Here is a 16185-nt window from a genome sequence, read left to right as displayed (position 1 = left end):
TGGACACTTGAGACTATGTTGGCATCTCCTGCCTGGAGGGGAGATGAGAGGGTGGAGGGGGTTAGATGCTGGCGAAATGCACACAAAAAGAGAGAGTGGAGGGAGAGAGTAATTGGGAGTGTGTAGCAAGGTGTATATGGATTTTTGTGTGAGAGACTGACTTGATTTGTAAACCTTAACTTAAAGCACAATAAAAATTATAATAAAAAAAAAATAGGATAAGATGGCTCCAGTAAACAAACAAAATAAACCACCAGTTGATCTTCCAGCAGAAGAAAAGACACTGGAACTACCTAATAGGGAATTCAAAAGTGTAATATTCAGGGCTCTCTAAGAGATTAGGGAAGAGATAAAGGAAAACACAGGCAAAATTATAGAAAACACAGACAAAACCAACCAGAACATAGCCAAAATCAAGGAAAACACAGAAAAAGCAATAGAAGAATTCAGGAAAATAATACGAGAACCAAATGTCAAGATAAATAAACAATAGGAAATCTCACAAAAACAGCAATTAGAAATTCAAAGGGTAAACAACAAAATTTCAGAAATGGACAACATAACAGAAGGTTTTAAGAGCAAATATGAAACAACATTTCACTGACAGAATCAGTGAAACTGAAGACAAATCCATGGACATCACTTTGAGGAAAAATCAGAGAATGAAGAAAACCTAAGAACTGCATGGCATACAATCAAGAGCAAAAATTTGCACATGACTGGAGTTCCAGAACAGGGGCAAAAATGGAAAACACAGAGAGGATCATTGAAGATTTGCTGACAGAAACCTTCCCCTGAAAGAGACTTTTCATTGTGATACACGTTAAATCCATCAAGAAGGCATAACAATTCTAAATACATATGCACCCAGTAACAGATCTTCAAAGTATATGAAGCAAAAACTGAAAAGAAATGAAACAAAAATGAGACAAATCCACAACTACAGTTGGAGATTTCAACACTCTTCTCTCAGGAATTGATTGAACAAGCAGAGAAATTGTCAGGAAGGATATAAAACACCTGAACCATGTTCATGGACTCATATGATCTTATTAAAGTTTAGGTAACCAAACAACAGCAGAATACACATTCTCTCTTTCATGAGCAGATGAGACATTCACCAAGACAGACAACAGGCTGGGCCATAAGACAAGTCTTAATATATTTAAAAATAATAAGTAATACAGAACATGCTTTCATACCACAGTTGAACTTAATTAACAGAGAGATATTTGGAAAGCCCCAGAATATTTGGAAATGAAACAGCACACTTCTAAATAATGCATGAGTAAAAGGAGAAACTATAAAGGAAATTAGAAAATGTTTTGGACTGAATGAAAAGATAACATATCAAAATTTTTGCAATGTACTTAAGACATTAAAAAAAAATTTACTTATAGGAAATTCTACAATCTTAAATGCTCATATTAAAAAAGAAAAAAGTCTAACATCAATTAGCTAACCTTCTATCTGATGAGGTCAGAAAATTAAGAGGAAATTTAGCCCAAAGTAAGCAGAAGAAAGAAAGAGTGCAGCTAAGATTAGGAACCAACCAAAAGAGTAAAAAGAGAACCTACAGACTCGGAAAAGATTTTTGGCTATTACAAACCTGACAAAGGTCTAATCTCTAAAATCTACAGGAAAATCCAACACCTCTAGAAAAAGAAGACAAATAATCCAATTACAAATGGGCAAAACGAAATGAACAGACACTTCACCAAAGAAGACATTCGAGCAGCTAACAGACATGATGAAATGCTCGTGATCATGAGCTATTAGAGAAAATGCAAACCACAATGAGATACCATCTCATCCTGGCATTACTGCCATGAATCAAAAAAACAGAAAATAACAAATGTTGGAGAGGATGCGGGGAGACTGAACTCTTATGCACTGCCGGTCGGAATGCAAAATGGTACAATCATTTTGGAAAACAGTAAAGCACTTTCTTAGAAAGCTAGAAATAGAAATACCATATGATCCAACAATCCCACTCCTAGGAATATATCCTAGAGAAGGAAGAGTTGTCACACGAACAGACATATGCACACCCATGTTCACTGCACCATTGTTCACAACAGCAAAAAGATGGAAACAACCCAGATACCCATCAACAGATGAATGGATAAACAAATTATGGTACATGCACACAATGGAGTACTACGCAACAATAAAGAACAATGATGAATCTGGAGGACATTATGCTGAGTGAAACCAGACAATCACAAAAGGACAAATATTGTACGAGACCACTATTATAAAAACTCAAAAAGAGGTTTACACACAAAAAGAAACAATCTTTGATGGTTACAAAGGAGGGGAGGGCTTGGGAGGGGATGGGAAAACACTAAATAAACAATAGATAAGAGGTAGGTTGGTGAAGGGTAAGACAGTACACACAATACTGGGGAAGCCAGCACAGCTTGTGCAAGGTCATGGAAGCTCCACAGACACATTCAGACTCCCTGAGGGACCAAATTGCTGGGCTGAGGGCTGTGGGGACCATGGTCTTGGGGAACATCTAGCTCAACTGGCATAACACAATTTTAAAAGAAAATTTTCTACATGTTACTTTGGTGAGTAGCATCTAGGGTCTTAAAAACGTATGAGCGGCCATCTAAGATACTCCACTGGTCTCATCACTTTAGGAGCAAGGGAGAATGAAGAAAACTAAAGACACAAGGGGAAGATTAGTCCAAAGGTCTAACAGACTACAACTACCATGGCCTCCACCAGACAGTCCAGTACAACTAGATGGTGCCTGGCTACTACCACTGACTGTTCTGACAGGGATCACAATGCAGGGTCCCGAACAGAGCTGGAGAAAAATGTAGAACAAAATTCTAACTCACAAAAAGAGACCAGACTTACTGGCCTGACAGAGACTGGAAAAACCCTGGGACTATGGCCCCCAATCACCCTTTTAGCTTCATAATGAAGTCACTCCTGAGGTTCACCCTTCCTCCAAAGATTAGACAGGCCCATAAAACAAAATGAGACTAAAGGGGTACACCAGCCCAGGGGCAAAGACTAGAAGGCAGGAGGGGACAAGGAAGTTGGTAATAGAGAGTCCAAGATCGAAAAACGAGAGTGTGGACATGTCGTGGGGTTGTTAACCAATGTCATGAAACAATATGTGTACTAACTGTTTAATGAGAAGCTAGTTTGTTCTGTAAACCTTCACCTAAAGTACAATAAAAAATAAAAATAAATAAAAGATTAGGAATCAATAAAACAGGAAAGGAACACTTAACAGGAAAAAAAAAAACCAGTTAAGCTAAAAGCTGCTTTGGAAAAAAAATAAAACGGATAAACCCATAATTAAAACTAATCAAGAAAAAGAGAGAAAAACGAAATTATCAGTATTAGGAATGAAAGAGGGGCCATCAGTACAGATCCTACAGATATCGAAAGGATAACAAGGCCGTGTCACGAATAATTTCATGCCAATAAATTCAACAACTTAAACAGCAAAAAGTCTGGAAAGACTTAAATTACCAAAAATGACTTAAGAAGAAATGGAAAATCTGGATAGTTCTCTACCTATTAAAGCACTTGAATTCATAGTTTGAAAACCTCCCCCCCCCAAAAAAAAAATTAAGGAAGAAATAATATGAATCCTACAAAGTCTTTCAGAAAATAGAGAGGAAGGAATACTTCTCAACTCCTTTCATGAGGCTAACATTCAGACAAAGAAACTACAAGGAAAGAAAACTACAGGCTGATATTCATCAAGAATATAGACCCAAAAGGCCTTGGCAAAACACTAGCAAATACAACACTACAAAAAACAAATCCAGCAATATATAAAATGCATAATAGCACTGATTTGAACTCAGTCTGGAGCCTGAGTCTGTGCTTCGAACCATTCTGCTGTTCTATCCCATGCAATGTGTGAATCCAGGAAAAAGATAAAACTGAACAAAAAAAGGCATGATCCAATTATAAAGTAAATTAAAATGTGGCATCATTTTCAGAAATTAGTAGAGTATGATACAAGAGAAATTATTTGAATATGATGGGTGGACCATAGAGAAGGAAATATGGTCATATACACTTTTCTTGGTTTTATAAACAATATCTACCGTCATATATTTCGCAAATAACGTGCTCATGTAAATAATGTGCCCACACATATACTGCGCATAGCACACTTAGGAAAATAACATGAAAGGGGGTTGCACAGGTGGCAAAAAAAAGGTATGATGCGCTCATTATTTGTGTCAAAATATAGTAATCATATAAATGCCATTTATTGGTTTGAAACTTTGATTGAACAATGGTCAGAGAATAGAAAAATATCCACTTTGAGAATGTAAAAAAAAAAAGACCTGACAGAACTTGAACAGAGGAAACAGTGACAAGGAGGTGATTGGCAGGGTCAAGTACATGCTTGTATCCCTATCTTCCCCAGTGGGGAGCTAGGAGACTCTGTCCCACTGATGGAACAAGAAACAGAACACTTGCAGCTCCTAAGATAACCACCAGAGGAGCCACGGCTGCCAATCTTGGCCGGCTGACCAAACATTCACCCCTAACCCTCTTCTCCCTTGCCCCATTCACCAGGGATGCTAGAAAAGCTCAATACCCATTTTCTCGATCTCCTTTGTGACCAGAGCCGTCTGACACCGTTCTGGCCAATGAGATAGAAGTGAAAGTATGCTGGAGGTGTCTGGACTGTCCCTGATGAAAGGGACAGACATGGGCTGCACTGCACCTTCCCAGTTGTTCCTACCTTGCCTATATATGTGGGATGCCCTGAGCTGCAGCAGCCATACTGCACGAGAGAACAGTTAGGAGGACGCAGAGATCCTGACCCAGATCCTGATATGACTGAGCTCTGAACCAAATCTAGCAAAACTGACCCCTGCATTACTTATTATGTAACCAGTGAATAAATCCCCAGTTGTTTAGGCCACAGTAAGTCCTGTTTTGTTACTTTCAGCCCAGAGCATTCCTAAATGACACAGGAAGAGAATAGAAGGTAGAAGCATAAGTGAGTGCAATCCTCCTCTACCCGAACTAAAAGTCAATGGATAACGTGTAAAGTTTATAAATCAAGAAATAGCAAGTGTATTATTGAGAAATGGAAAGTACAGCACCCAACTGTGGCTGGGCACATGGCCTCCCAGAATAGAGAATGGAATTCCCAGCCTCCCCTGCAATTAGTCAGGCCACGTGACTAAGTTATGCCCAATGGAATGAACACAGAAATGTGATGTGGTCACTTCTGCGAACCTCTCTTAGGAGACATTATGCATGCACCCTTTCTTCATCACAGGCCTCAAACTTGAGGGTGGAATCACACGTGGCAGAGCCCAGGACAGAGGGCCTGGGGCCTGGACAACCTGGAACGCCACACCAGCCTTGCATGGCCCAAGGGGACCTTGATGGGAAAGAGATACAAGCCTTGATCTCGTCCACCAAAACCAAACCCACCACTGTCGAGTCGCTTCTGACTCATAGTGACCCTATAGGACAGAGCAGAACTGCCCCATGGAGTTTCCAAGGAGCGCCTGGTGGATTCAAACTGCCAACCCTTTGGTTAGCAGCTGTAGCACTTAACCATTACTCGACCAGGGTTTCCTGATCTTCTCTAAGTCCCTTGTTATTTTGTGTTCTCTGACACATATAAGTGAAAACCAAACCACTGCTGTTGAGTTTATTCTGACTCATAATGACCCCACAGGACAGAGTGGACTGACCTATAGGGTTTCCATATAAACGTTTATGAAAGCAGACTGCCACATCTTTCTCCCGAGGAGCAACTGGTGGGTTCGAATCACCGACCTTTCGGTTAGCAGCCACCAAGCCGTTTAACCACTATGCCACCAGGACTCCTTCTGACACTTATAAACTCCAAAACCCGAACCCACTGCTGTCAAATCGATTCTGACTCATAGCAACCCTGTAAGACAGGGTAGAACTGCTTCCTAGGACTTCCAGGGCTATACATGCTTTAGGGAAGCAGACTGCCATATCTTTCTCCCTCAGACTGCTGGTGATTTCGTACCATCAACCTTCGGTTCGCACTCGAGAGCTTTAACCGCTGCACCACTAGGGCTCCTCTGACACAGATGACCCTAGTCTTAACTAATTCAGAAATACATGTATCTAAAACTCCTTAAAAAAAATTTGTGGTTGCCTCAGGAGGGTGAGGACTAGATTAAGTTGTGAAGGGATCACTTTTGATAAAAACTGAAGTAAAACACAGGCCTGGTCTCCCTGGCCTCCCACCACACATGAACGAGGCCCTCCCGCACCCCCTCCCCTGCAGCCCTTCCACAGCGGCGGACCTGGGCTGGTACCTGCTGCACTCAGCCGTCTGCAGGCAGCCGGCAAGCTGTCTCCCCACTCTCCTCTGCCCCCACGGTGTCTCCTACCCGGCTGCCCAGCAACCATGCCCACCTGCCTGGAAAATACATGCTCGTCCTTCAGGACTCAGTCCAACCATCACCTCCTCCACAGAGAAGCTTACCCCGATCCTGCCTCAGGGAGACCAGGCCACCTCCTTTCTGCCCACACTCTCTAGTCTGTCACAGCATCACGTGGGTGTGTCTCCTGTCCTCAGCCTCACTAGAACATCCACAACTTGAGGGCAGAGACCATGCTTCGCTTCTCCAGTGCCTGACTCAGCAGCACTGCAGAGGCTGAGTACGATAATGAATGAAGAAATCCGCTGAAAGTGACTTCCTGTGACCTACCCTTTTAAAATTTAACTGATGTATTTTTCCTAACCACTATTGTCAGCCACTAAGGAAGGAATGTAAGAATGAACACAGGGATGGAGTAACAGAAAGACCACGCCAAATACCCCTCTAGGCAATGCCCAAAGGTGCATTCAGAGGCCATAAAGCTAAACAGTGACAGCAGCTGCCAGCAATGATTGAAGTCTCCCTTGATGTAGGTGGATTTATGGATTTAACGAGGTTGTCGGCAGTCACTGGTCACCCAAAATTCTCCACCTGCACCTAGGGACCAAGAGGTCTTTGCAAGGGGCTCAAACCCAAAACTCTACTGCCGTCGAGTCGATTCAGACTCATAGCGACCCCATGGGACAGAGTAGAACTGCCCCACAGAGTTTCCAAGGAGCACCTGGTGGACTCAAACTGCCAACCTCTCAGTTAGCAGCTGTAGCACTTAACCACTACACCACTAGGGTTTCTCCTGCAAGGGGCTCCAAACCTAAAACCCACTGCCGTCGAGTCAATTCCAACTCATAGCGAACCTATAGGACAAAGGAGAACTGCCCAATAAAGTTTCCAAGGAACGCCTGGTGGATTCGAACTGCTGACCTCTTGGTTAGCAGCCGCAGCACTTAACCACTACGCCACCAGGGTTTCCTCAAGGGGCTCAAAAAAAAAAAAAAAAAAAAAAATCAAGGGGCTCAGGAGGTGGTAAATTCCACCTTTGGTATTTTACAGGTTGGCAACAGCAACACACCAAATCCTTCCACAAGAGGGTGCTGCTGTATTTCCACAAACTCCTCAGAGACAAAATTGGAAGTAAATACGGAGGAGGACCAGAGTTAACCGAATCTACAAATAAATCTTCAAAATTTTCTTGCATACCACTCTTAAAGATATCTATATCCATTATTTTAAATTTAGTCACAACTAGAGCACAAAAAAGCCAAAGGGAAAAACTTGCCAAGTACTAAGAATGTCGCATATTTATGACTTTGCATCCAACAATGTGTAGACAACTAAGTTCTTATTTACTGAAGTCATACTTCTGTGGCTAAATGTGTTTTTTTTTTTTTTTTTTTTTAATTTAATGCCACAATACATAAAAACTGGGAATCCAACCACTTTTTAGAAACTTTTCTCTCTTGATACTACATTCTACATGCTGTTTAAACCAAGTTTTAGTCAGATATTTTATAAATGTTCTACAAAACCATCTCAAATCACCAACTCCCCTTGTTCGACATCTGCTATCTTCCTCTGGCCTCCCATGGACACCATGTGGTCTCTCCCACCTCCCTAGCAAGGAGTTGCGGTCCTCTTTACAGTTCCCCCACGCGACAGACCCATGGTTCCTACTCTACATTGTCTAAAGAGCAGAAATCAGGCAAGGGCTGTGGCTGCCAATGCCTCACCTGGACATGGAGATCCCTCCTGGCAGTTGCTCAAATCTGCCTCCGTGGAGAGGGCTCTACTCGTGCCTCTGTGTTCCCTTCATAGCAGACTTGGCCTGGCGGTGGCAGTACTATGGCCCTCCACTTCCTGCCAGATGTAGGCTCCACTGGTCAGGTGTGGATCTGTGCTGTGCACAGTTATGCCTAAGGCCCTGGGTTAGTATCTGCCCATAGGTGCTCAACGAATACTTGGTGGATAAACGAATGAATGAATGAATGCGTGGGTGCGGGATGCAACGTAAACCCTTCTTGAACATTGCTGTAAAAACCAAAAACCAAACCTGTTGCCGACAAGTCTATTTCTCCCCAGGCTACCCCGTGTGTTAGAGCTGAGCTGCTCCACAGTGCCTTCTTGGCTGTGATCTTTCCTGAAGCAGATCACTATAAAACCAACCATTGCCTCTGAGTCAATTCTGACTCATAGCAACCCTATGGGACAGAGTAGAACTGCCCCAAAAAGTTTCTAAGGAGCGCCTGGTGGATTCGAACTTCCAACCTTTTGGTTGAGAGCCATAGCTCTTAACCACTACGCCACCAGGGTTTCTGCAGATCACTATAGGTTCTAGGAAATGCAATTCCTAGAGTAACAAACTCCAAAATCCTATTACACATTTTGTGAAAGAGTAACTCCACTTACTTGTAGCCCTTTAAGCTATGTTCCCCAAATCTAGTGTGCCTGGTGTTTAAACTGGGACTGCCCTGTTGCCTCAGTTTAGGCTAAGGCCCTGAAGCTGAGGAAAGAGTATGAGGGGCCCACATGTTTTCGGGAGAGGCATTTATGCTGAATGGGCCAGCAGGCAAGGAAACTGGTTCCGTGCCTCTTCCCACATCTCCCCCATGAGGGCACACAGGAGGAGGCCAGCACTAGGAATGTCAGGAAACTGGTGGAGAAGAGCCCTTTAGAAAGAGAGGTGTCACAGATAGTACGGTACTCCTCACAGCACCCCACCTCCAAGAAGGAAGACAGTGCCTGCCTCCCTTTCACTCCTTCCGCCAGCTTTAGGGGTGGCAACTGGGCTCATTTTACTTCCTCGCTCCCTGGTGCCCCACCAGGCTCCAGCCCTCTGTGCTTGGTTGGGAAGGGGCTGGCTTTTCTCTGCTTCCCCTCCTCCCCACCACGCTCCAGCCCTCTGGCCCTGGGCACCAGGAGAGAAACAGTGGCAGGAGAGGCTGCCTGTGTGACTCGCTGTGTGCTGGAGCTGGGAGGTGTTCTGAGTTTCTGATTCTATCTAGTCCCGTGGCTGCTGGTGGCCTCTGAAAACAAGGAGGTCTTTGGAGAGGGGTAGGCATGGTTAGATTCTTAGTGTGATGCTCAGGTTCACCCCAACTCTACGCCACTGAGGAAGCCTTGGAGAGGAGGAAGGGCAGCAGCAGTTCCTTTCAGTCCACCCATAGTTCAGGCCACAGCACCCTCACTGGGGGGATGTCATGTGACTTTGGCCATGGCTCAACCCTTTGACGACCAACCCTTGCCTCCCTCCTCTGATTCCCTACATCTCCCCCTGTCCCCCAGCATACGCATTTGGTGCTCAGCAGGCCCATTCTCCTATTCAGTCTGGCTGGAGAATGTTGAAATCTGGACAGCAGGTTGCTTAGTTCCAGAAAATCTTTTCTTGTATTCTGCATATGTCTCCTTGAAGCTTCACCTTGCTTTTTGGCTTGAGTTAGCGTCTGTCTCTGCCATTCTTTTTGCCTCATTGGCAGCTGCTTTTTCTAAGTTATTAGGTTTGGTCTTTTTTCCTTAATCATTGAGTCCTCCTCAATCATCTGTCATTTTTCTTGGCCTCATTATGGCTGAATGTCTCCTCAGTACCTACAGTCACGCTGTGGGGGTCTTGGGACGAAGCAGTGGTTCACATCCTGGCAGGCTAGAAATGAATACCACCTCCTGCAGAGGCAGACAGAAGGGGCGCTCTGCCCTCTAGCTTCCAATACAGGAGTGACCTAGGCACTGTAGGAGTCTGAAAGTTCTGCCCACCCAAAATCAAAAAGCAGATTATCCTAAGCAGGTCTGACCTGATCAGGTGAGCGCTTGAAGGACAACAGACATCAGACAGATAAGAAGCAGCAGCAGACATGCTCATGTTGGCCTTGAAGAAGCAAACTCCCATCCCGAGGAGAGAGCCACAGGGCAGGGAATGGCAGGCGGCCTTTAGAAGCTGAGGGTCTTAGTCCTAAAACCATAAGGAAATGAATTCTACCAACAACCAGTGTGGAAAAGGGCCCTGAGCCTCAGATGAGACGCGGCCCCAGCTGACTCCTTGACTTCTGCCTGGTGACACCCTGAGCAGACGACCCAGCTGACCTGGGCCCAGACTCCTGACTCACAGACACCATGAAGGCAGAAACGTGTGTTGTTCTACACCACTGGGCCTATGGTAATTTGTTACGAAACACTAGAAACAGGGCCGGTGGCCCAGTGCTTGGTTGCTAACTGAAAGGTTGGCGGTTCGAAACCACCAGCTACTGCATGAGAGAAATATTTGACAGTCTGCTCTGTGAGCATTTACAGCCTTGGAAACCTATGAGGCAGCCCTACCCTGTCCTGTAGGGTCACCATGAGTTGGAAACAACTCAACGGCAGTGGGTTTTTTACAGGACACAGGTACTCTTAACTATTGACCCTTCAGGGGTCCAGGAACAGAATCAGGGGTTTGCCCTGACGCCCCTCAGAAAATTGTCAGACTATGCCAGGGAACAAGGCAGGGCTTTTGCTCAGAAGCAATGACTATGAAAACAAACTAATGGCCCCAATCCAGAGATAAGCATGAAGTCAGACCTGAGGAACGGGCTGGGAGACACGGGCTGTGCCTCTCCGGAGTGCTGCTGGTCTTCTTTTAAATGCTTTATTTTCTAGTGTGTGCATGAGCAAGCCCGTTGGCTTTCTCTTTCTTAATCTATCCTGGCCCCCAATTTGGTAGACTAAACTTCTAAAGTAGAAATGAAACACTGTCTAAATGGCATTTCAGTGTCACAGAACCTTTAGAATTCAGAACAAACGCTTTAACTAAAATCCATTTACTCTTCCTGGCAATGTAGCTGCTTGCATGGACTCAGTAAGAATCTGCCCTCCTTTTTATGTGGCTGTAACCGGACAGAACGATGGTGCAGCCAAGCCCTCCTCTGGAGTGTTCTGTTTGAGAATGACTCTCATTTCAGGTTGACAAGCCCAAGAAGTAGGTAGAGGTGTCTCCATATGAAGAACCAACCTACAAAGCCCCCAAGGAGACAGTAACTTCACAGCAGGCTACCAGTGCCCCCAAGTATTGAGGGTCTCGAAGAGAAAGAAATTCATCCATGCTTTTAAGTACTGCATGCAAAACCCGGTGGGGATAAATTTCTTGGGTTTGGTTTCCCAGTTCCAGAATCGATGAGCAAATAAGAGTAATTTTTTAAAAGTCTAGAATGATAGAGGCTGCTGAGCCAGCAATCGTAGGCTTCCCACTAAAACTTCCTCCAGAAATGAATTCTCTGACCTTAAGCAGCTGCTCTAGATTTGTGGACCTAACAAAACAGACACACAGATGCATCAACGCTTCTTGTTGTAAATGTCAGGCCAGTGAGCACAGAGACACCTTCTGGTGACAACTCATGCCAGAAAAACAAACTGAGAATGACTTCTCACTTTTAGCCAACACTTCATCTCAGTAACCTTCCTGCATCAACAGACCTTCACGCTGGTGAAACAGCTGCTTAAGCCTAAACCTTCACCTGGTTTCACATACAACCACTAGGTATTTTTCCGTACTTTTAATATACATTGAATTTTCCAGAAAGGTAGTTACCACCTGAAGACAGGGAAGACTGCACACTGCTTCTTTCAGAATGAATCTGGGAGCTGTACGCCGTTTCAGAAAACCGTGTTCCTCAGCCCCACAGCCTGTGGCCTGAGTCACTGACTGGCCTCTGTCTGGGCCTGCACTTAGAGCCACACGCTCACAGGGATTCTGCCGAGGGCAGCAGAGTCCAAGCATCTGCCGACTGACAGAAACGTTCTTTTATTTTGCATTTTTAACTTCTCTTTACCTTCCGGTTGGGCATTACATTGCTTTTTTTGGATGCTACGGTTGTAATTACGGAAGGTAGTATCTCCCACGAATCTCACTTTAGAATAAAAAGGGGGATCTGTATAATCAATATCTGTCTAAAAGGCATGTTTGGGATGCAGTAGCAATGGGAAGCCCTGAGAAACGGCGTCCAAGTTTAAACAAGTCCCAGTTTCCTTGGTCCCTCTCCAAATCCGAGCGGTTGAGTCAATGTTGCAGGAATCCTACAGAGCAAACCCCAAAGAGGTCCCAGCCTTAGCAGACGTTTTCACGGGTTAAGACACAGAAAGCGACTTCAATCTTTTTAAGGAATAAGCAAGGGCAAAAGCAGCCACCAGGCCTGGAGCTAAAAATAAAGTCAGGGCCCCATCACAGTGCTGAGTGCCAGGAACAGAAAGGCCCCTCAGAGGACGGCTGGATGGCTCAGGCTGCGGCTGCAGGCAAGAGCTTCACCCAGGAGGAGGACACGTTAGCCAAACACGTCCTTGTTTGCTCATTTTTTCAAATTTCATAGCATTTTAAACAGGAATGAAAAAGGAATAACACCAGACTATTTGTTGCCAAAATTAGCTCAATTTTATGAAAAGAAAAAAAGGCAGCATTTCTATTCTTCGGCTACCATCGACAAACAGAGCGCTGGCTGGTAAGAAGCGCTGTGACTCACGATGCTGTAACGGTTCATAATCCGCAGCCCTTTCGTTTTGCTTTCTTGGCATATGCTTTCGATACGGCTTTCTGGCCTGATTATTTTTCCTGTGCCTTTAAGAATAGTTTATTTCTACAAAGGACTATAAATAATTCACTTCTCCAAGGAGCGCTTACACCATCTAGAAATACCTGCTATTCCACACAGGCAGCATAATTAATGCAATGCTTTCCTTCTGTGACACGTCAAACGTAGGTGGTCACAAAGGATACTTAACTTAGCGACACTAAACCACAAACCTCCTCCAGACTCACCCCAGCTCAGGGGCTGTCAGTCTTTCAGTAAAATCTGGTCACAGAAAAACTGATTTCCTATCAGTTTCATATCTGAAAGAAGAGCTAAGGCTGAAAGTAAACTGCCACCCCAGCAGCAGGAGCAACGGTAAACATGACCTTGATTTTGCCCTTCCCACACTCTTTGCAGAAAAAAAAAGCATCAGCTGAAGATAAAATAAAACCTCCTTTCAAAGGGTGCACTGGGGACCCATTACTTTAATCGCTGACATCTGCATTTTTCCTGGTACAGGCCCAGAATCCAGTGGTCAGATGTGGGAGTGGCCTACCTCTCCAAGAGTGGTGGCCATCCATCCCCTGGGCTCCCAAGCCTCTCCCTTCTGTCCTCACATCACACCTTGGCTACATCCCCAGAACCCCAGCTTCAAGTGCCATCTGACAACTCCCAAATTGACAGCGTAGGTCCACTTCTCCCTTGACCTGTAGCCTCTCCTCGGATGTCAGGTGGGTATCGCAGACTCGTGCTGCCCACACTATGCTCTGGGGCTCCCCCACACCTCCCCACAGTCGTCTCTAGCTCAGCAAACACTGCTCTGTGCTCCCAGTTGTTCAGTCAAAAAAGGGCTTCCCTCCAGACTTAATGGTCTGAATAAGACTAGAGGGACCCTGGAGGTCATGGTCCCCAGACCTTCTGTTAGCCCAAGACCGGGACCATTCCCAAAGCCAACTCTTCAGACAGGGATTGGACTAGACTATAAGACAGAAAATGATACTGGTGAGGAGTGAGCTTCTTGGATCAAGTAGACAGACACATGAGGCTATGTGGGCAGCTCCTATCTGGAGGGAGATGTGAAGGCAGAGCGGGGACAGGAGCTGGCTGAATGGACATGGGGAATACAGAGCAGAGACAACGAGTGTGCTGTCACATTAGGGGGAGAGCAGCTAGGAGTACAAAGCAAGGTGTGTATAAGTTTTTGTACCAGAGACTGACTTGATTTGTAAACTTCCACTTAAAACACAATTTTAAAAAAAGGGTCAATCTGATCCCTCTTGCCCTCACCCTTCCTCCGCCTGATCTGCCAGCTGATGCTACGGGCTCTACCTACAGATGGGACCTGGACTTCGCAGCTACTGCTCACGCTTCGTGGCCACCACCCTGCTGGGAGCGCTACAGGGGCTCTACCCAGGACCTCGTTCAGCCCTGGCCCCGCTGCAATCTCTTCCCGACCAATAGCCTGAGTGACTTCCAGGTGAGGCAAGCCCGCCTCCACTCAGGGCCCTGTGGTGATGAGCCTGCAGACAATGCACTGTCTGCCCTGTGACCCTTCAGCTCAGCTCCTACTCCCCTCTTGCTCGCCCCACTCCTCACACCGAGTCAGGGCTTTCACTGCTGTCCCTGTGCCTGAGACACCCTGCCTGAAAGCCTCTGTGCTCATCCCTACAGGCCTTCCCTCAGTGGGCTTCCCTCGGCCGTCTCCTCAACCCCTTCCCTGTGTACATATCCTCCTAATATGCTGGGTATATGACCTTTTCCATCAGGTGCTGCCTGTCCCCCTCACCAGAATAAAAGCTCCGTGCGGTGGGCTGCCTGTCTGTCCATCTGCTCATGACTAGCCCCAGCTCCTGGAAGGTGCCCGGTACGTGGGCAGCTCTCATCAAGGTTCACTGAACAAGTGAATGAATAAACAAACACAGGCATGGCCAGCGGTCCGCAAGTACCTGCAGCTCTGGGACAGCCCCTCTCTGCCACATCCTCCCCCGTCTCATCTGAACACGTGAAAAACATTCCTTGTTACGTTTAAACTCGACTTTCTCCAGTCAGTCGCTCCACGGGCCTTGGTTTTACCTTACAGTATGCACTCCCCCTGGATTTTAAGATTTGTCTCCTGTTTTCTCAAAAGCAGATGCTGAACCATAAACTATCAGTAAAAATAAGCACTGAGTACTAAAGTACTTTTATTTTGAAAATAATCACCTCAAGGAAAACAACAATGTATGGTCAAAGGCTTTACAACAACCTCGCTTAGCACCTGGCATAAAAACACCAACTCAGTAACTGTGGACACCGAAGAAGCGGCGCTGAACACCTGGGCCACCAGAGGGCAGCAGTGCACCGGCCTGGAAGAGGGCTGCAGAGCTGCCTAGGGGATTTGAGGCCACAGTGAGATTATAAATGAATTAACAGAATAATCTATGCTGGGAATTTTTCAATAAAGTACAGTTTACAAGGCAGGCCAAAAGGCTCAACTAAGCAGTTTATATCAGGTAAAAGTCATTCTATCAAATTTTTAAAGGTTCTTGCCCACCTTAGAACTCTTGTAGTGTGAACTTTTGCTCTGATCCCAGGGCCGAGGAATCCTTGGCTGTGAGTAGAAGGAAGACCAATTCTGTGCAGATGAGAGCACTTCTTCAGTCACCTCTTAAGCGCTCCATGCCAAACATAAAAACTTCACTCTGGATAATAAAAAGATATAATTAATTTAGCTCAATGTTAAAAAGCTTTCTCACCAAAAGGACAAGTATTGTATAAGAACACTATTACAAGAACTTGAGAAATAGTTTAAACTGAGAAGAAAACATTCTTTTGTGGTTACGAGAGGGGGAAGGGAGGGTGGTAATCAGATAGTAGATAAGAACTACTTTAGGTGAAGGGAAAGACAGCACACAGTACAGGGGAGGTCAGCACAGCTGGATTAAACCAAAAGCAAAGAAGTTTCCTGAATAAACTGATGCTTCGAAGGCCAGTGTAGCAGGGGCAGGGGTCTGGGGACCATGGTTTCAGGGGACATCTAAGTCAACTGGCATGATAAAATCTAATAAGAAAACATTCTGCATCCCACTTTGAAGAGTGACGCCTGGGGTCTTAAATGCTAGCAAGCATCCATCTAAGATGCATCAATTGGTCTCAACCCACCTGGATCAAAGGAGAATGAAGAGCACCAAGGATACAAGGCGATTATAAGCCCAAGAGACAGAAAGGGCCACATGAACCAGAGACTACATCATCCTCAGACCAGAAGAACTAGATGGTGTCCGGCTACAACCGATGACTGCCCTGAC

At 45.3% G+C, this 16185-nt stretch overlaps 1 protein-coding gene across 4 annotated transcripts in view; it reads right to left on the bottom strand.

Moving 5' to 3' along the window:
* ADARB1 (adenosine deaminase RNA specific B1) overlaps nt 1-16185 on the bottom strand; it is a 214814-nt gene that overhangs the window by 100647 nt on the left and 97982 nt on the right. For all 4 annotated transcript variants that reach the window (XM_064279567.1, XM_064279566.1, XM_064279568.1 and 1 more), the window contains one exon: nt 15432-15579. The gene's annotated coding sequence lies outside the window, so the exon portion shown is untranslated. The remainder of the gene's footprint in view (nt 1-15431; nt 15580-16185) is intronic.

Source organism: Loxodonta africana, chromosome 2, assembly GCF_030014295.1.
Source record: "Loxodonta africana isolate mLoxAfr1 chromosome 2, mLoxAfr1.hap2, whole genome shotgun sequence".
Classification (NCBI taxonomy): domain Eukaryota; kingdom Metazoa; phylum Chordata; class Mammalia; order Proboscidea; family Elephantidae; genus Loxodonta; species Loxodonta africana.
The sequence above is the reverse complement of the archived record's forward strand: the minus strand, read 5'-3'. Positions and strand labels throughout refer to the sequence as shown.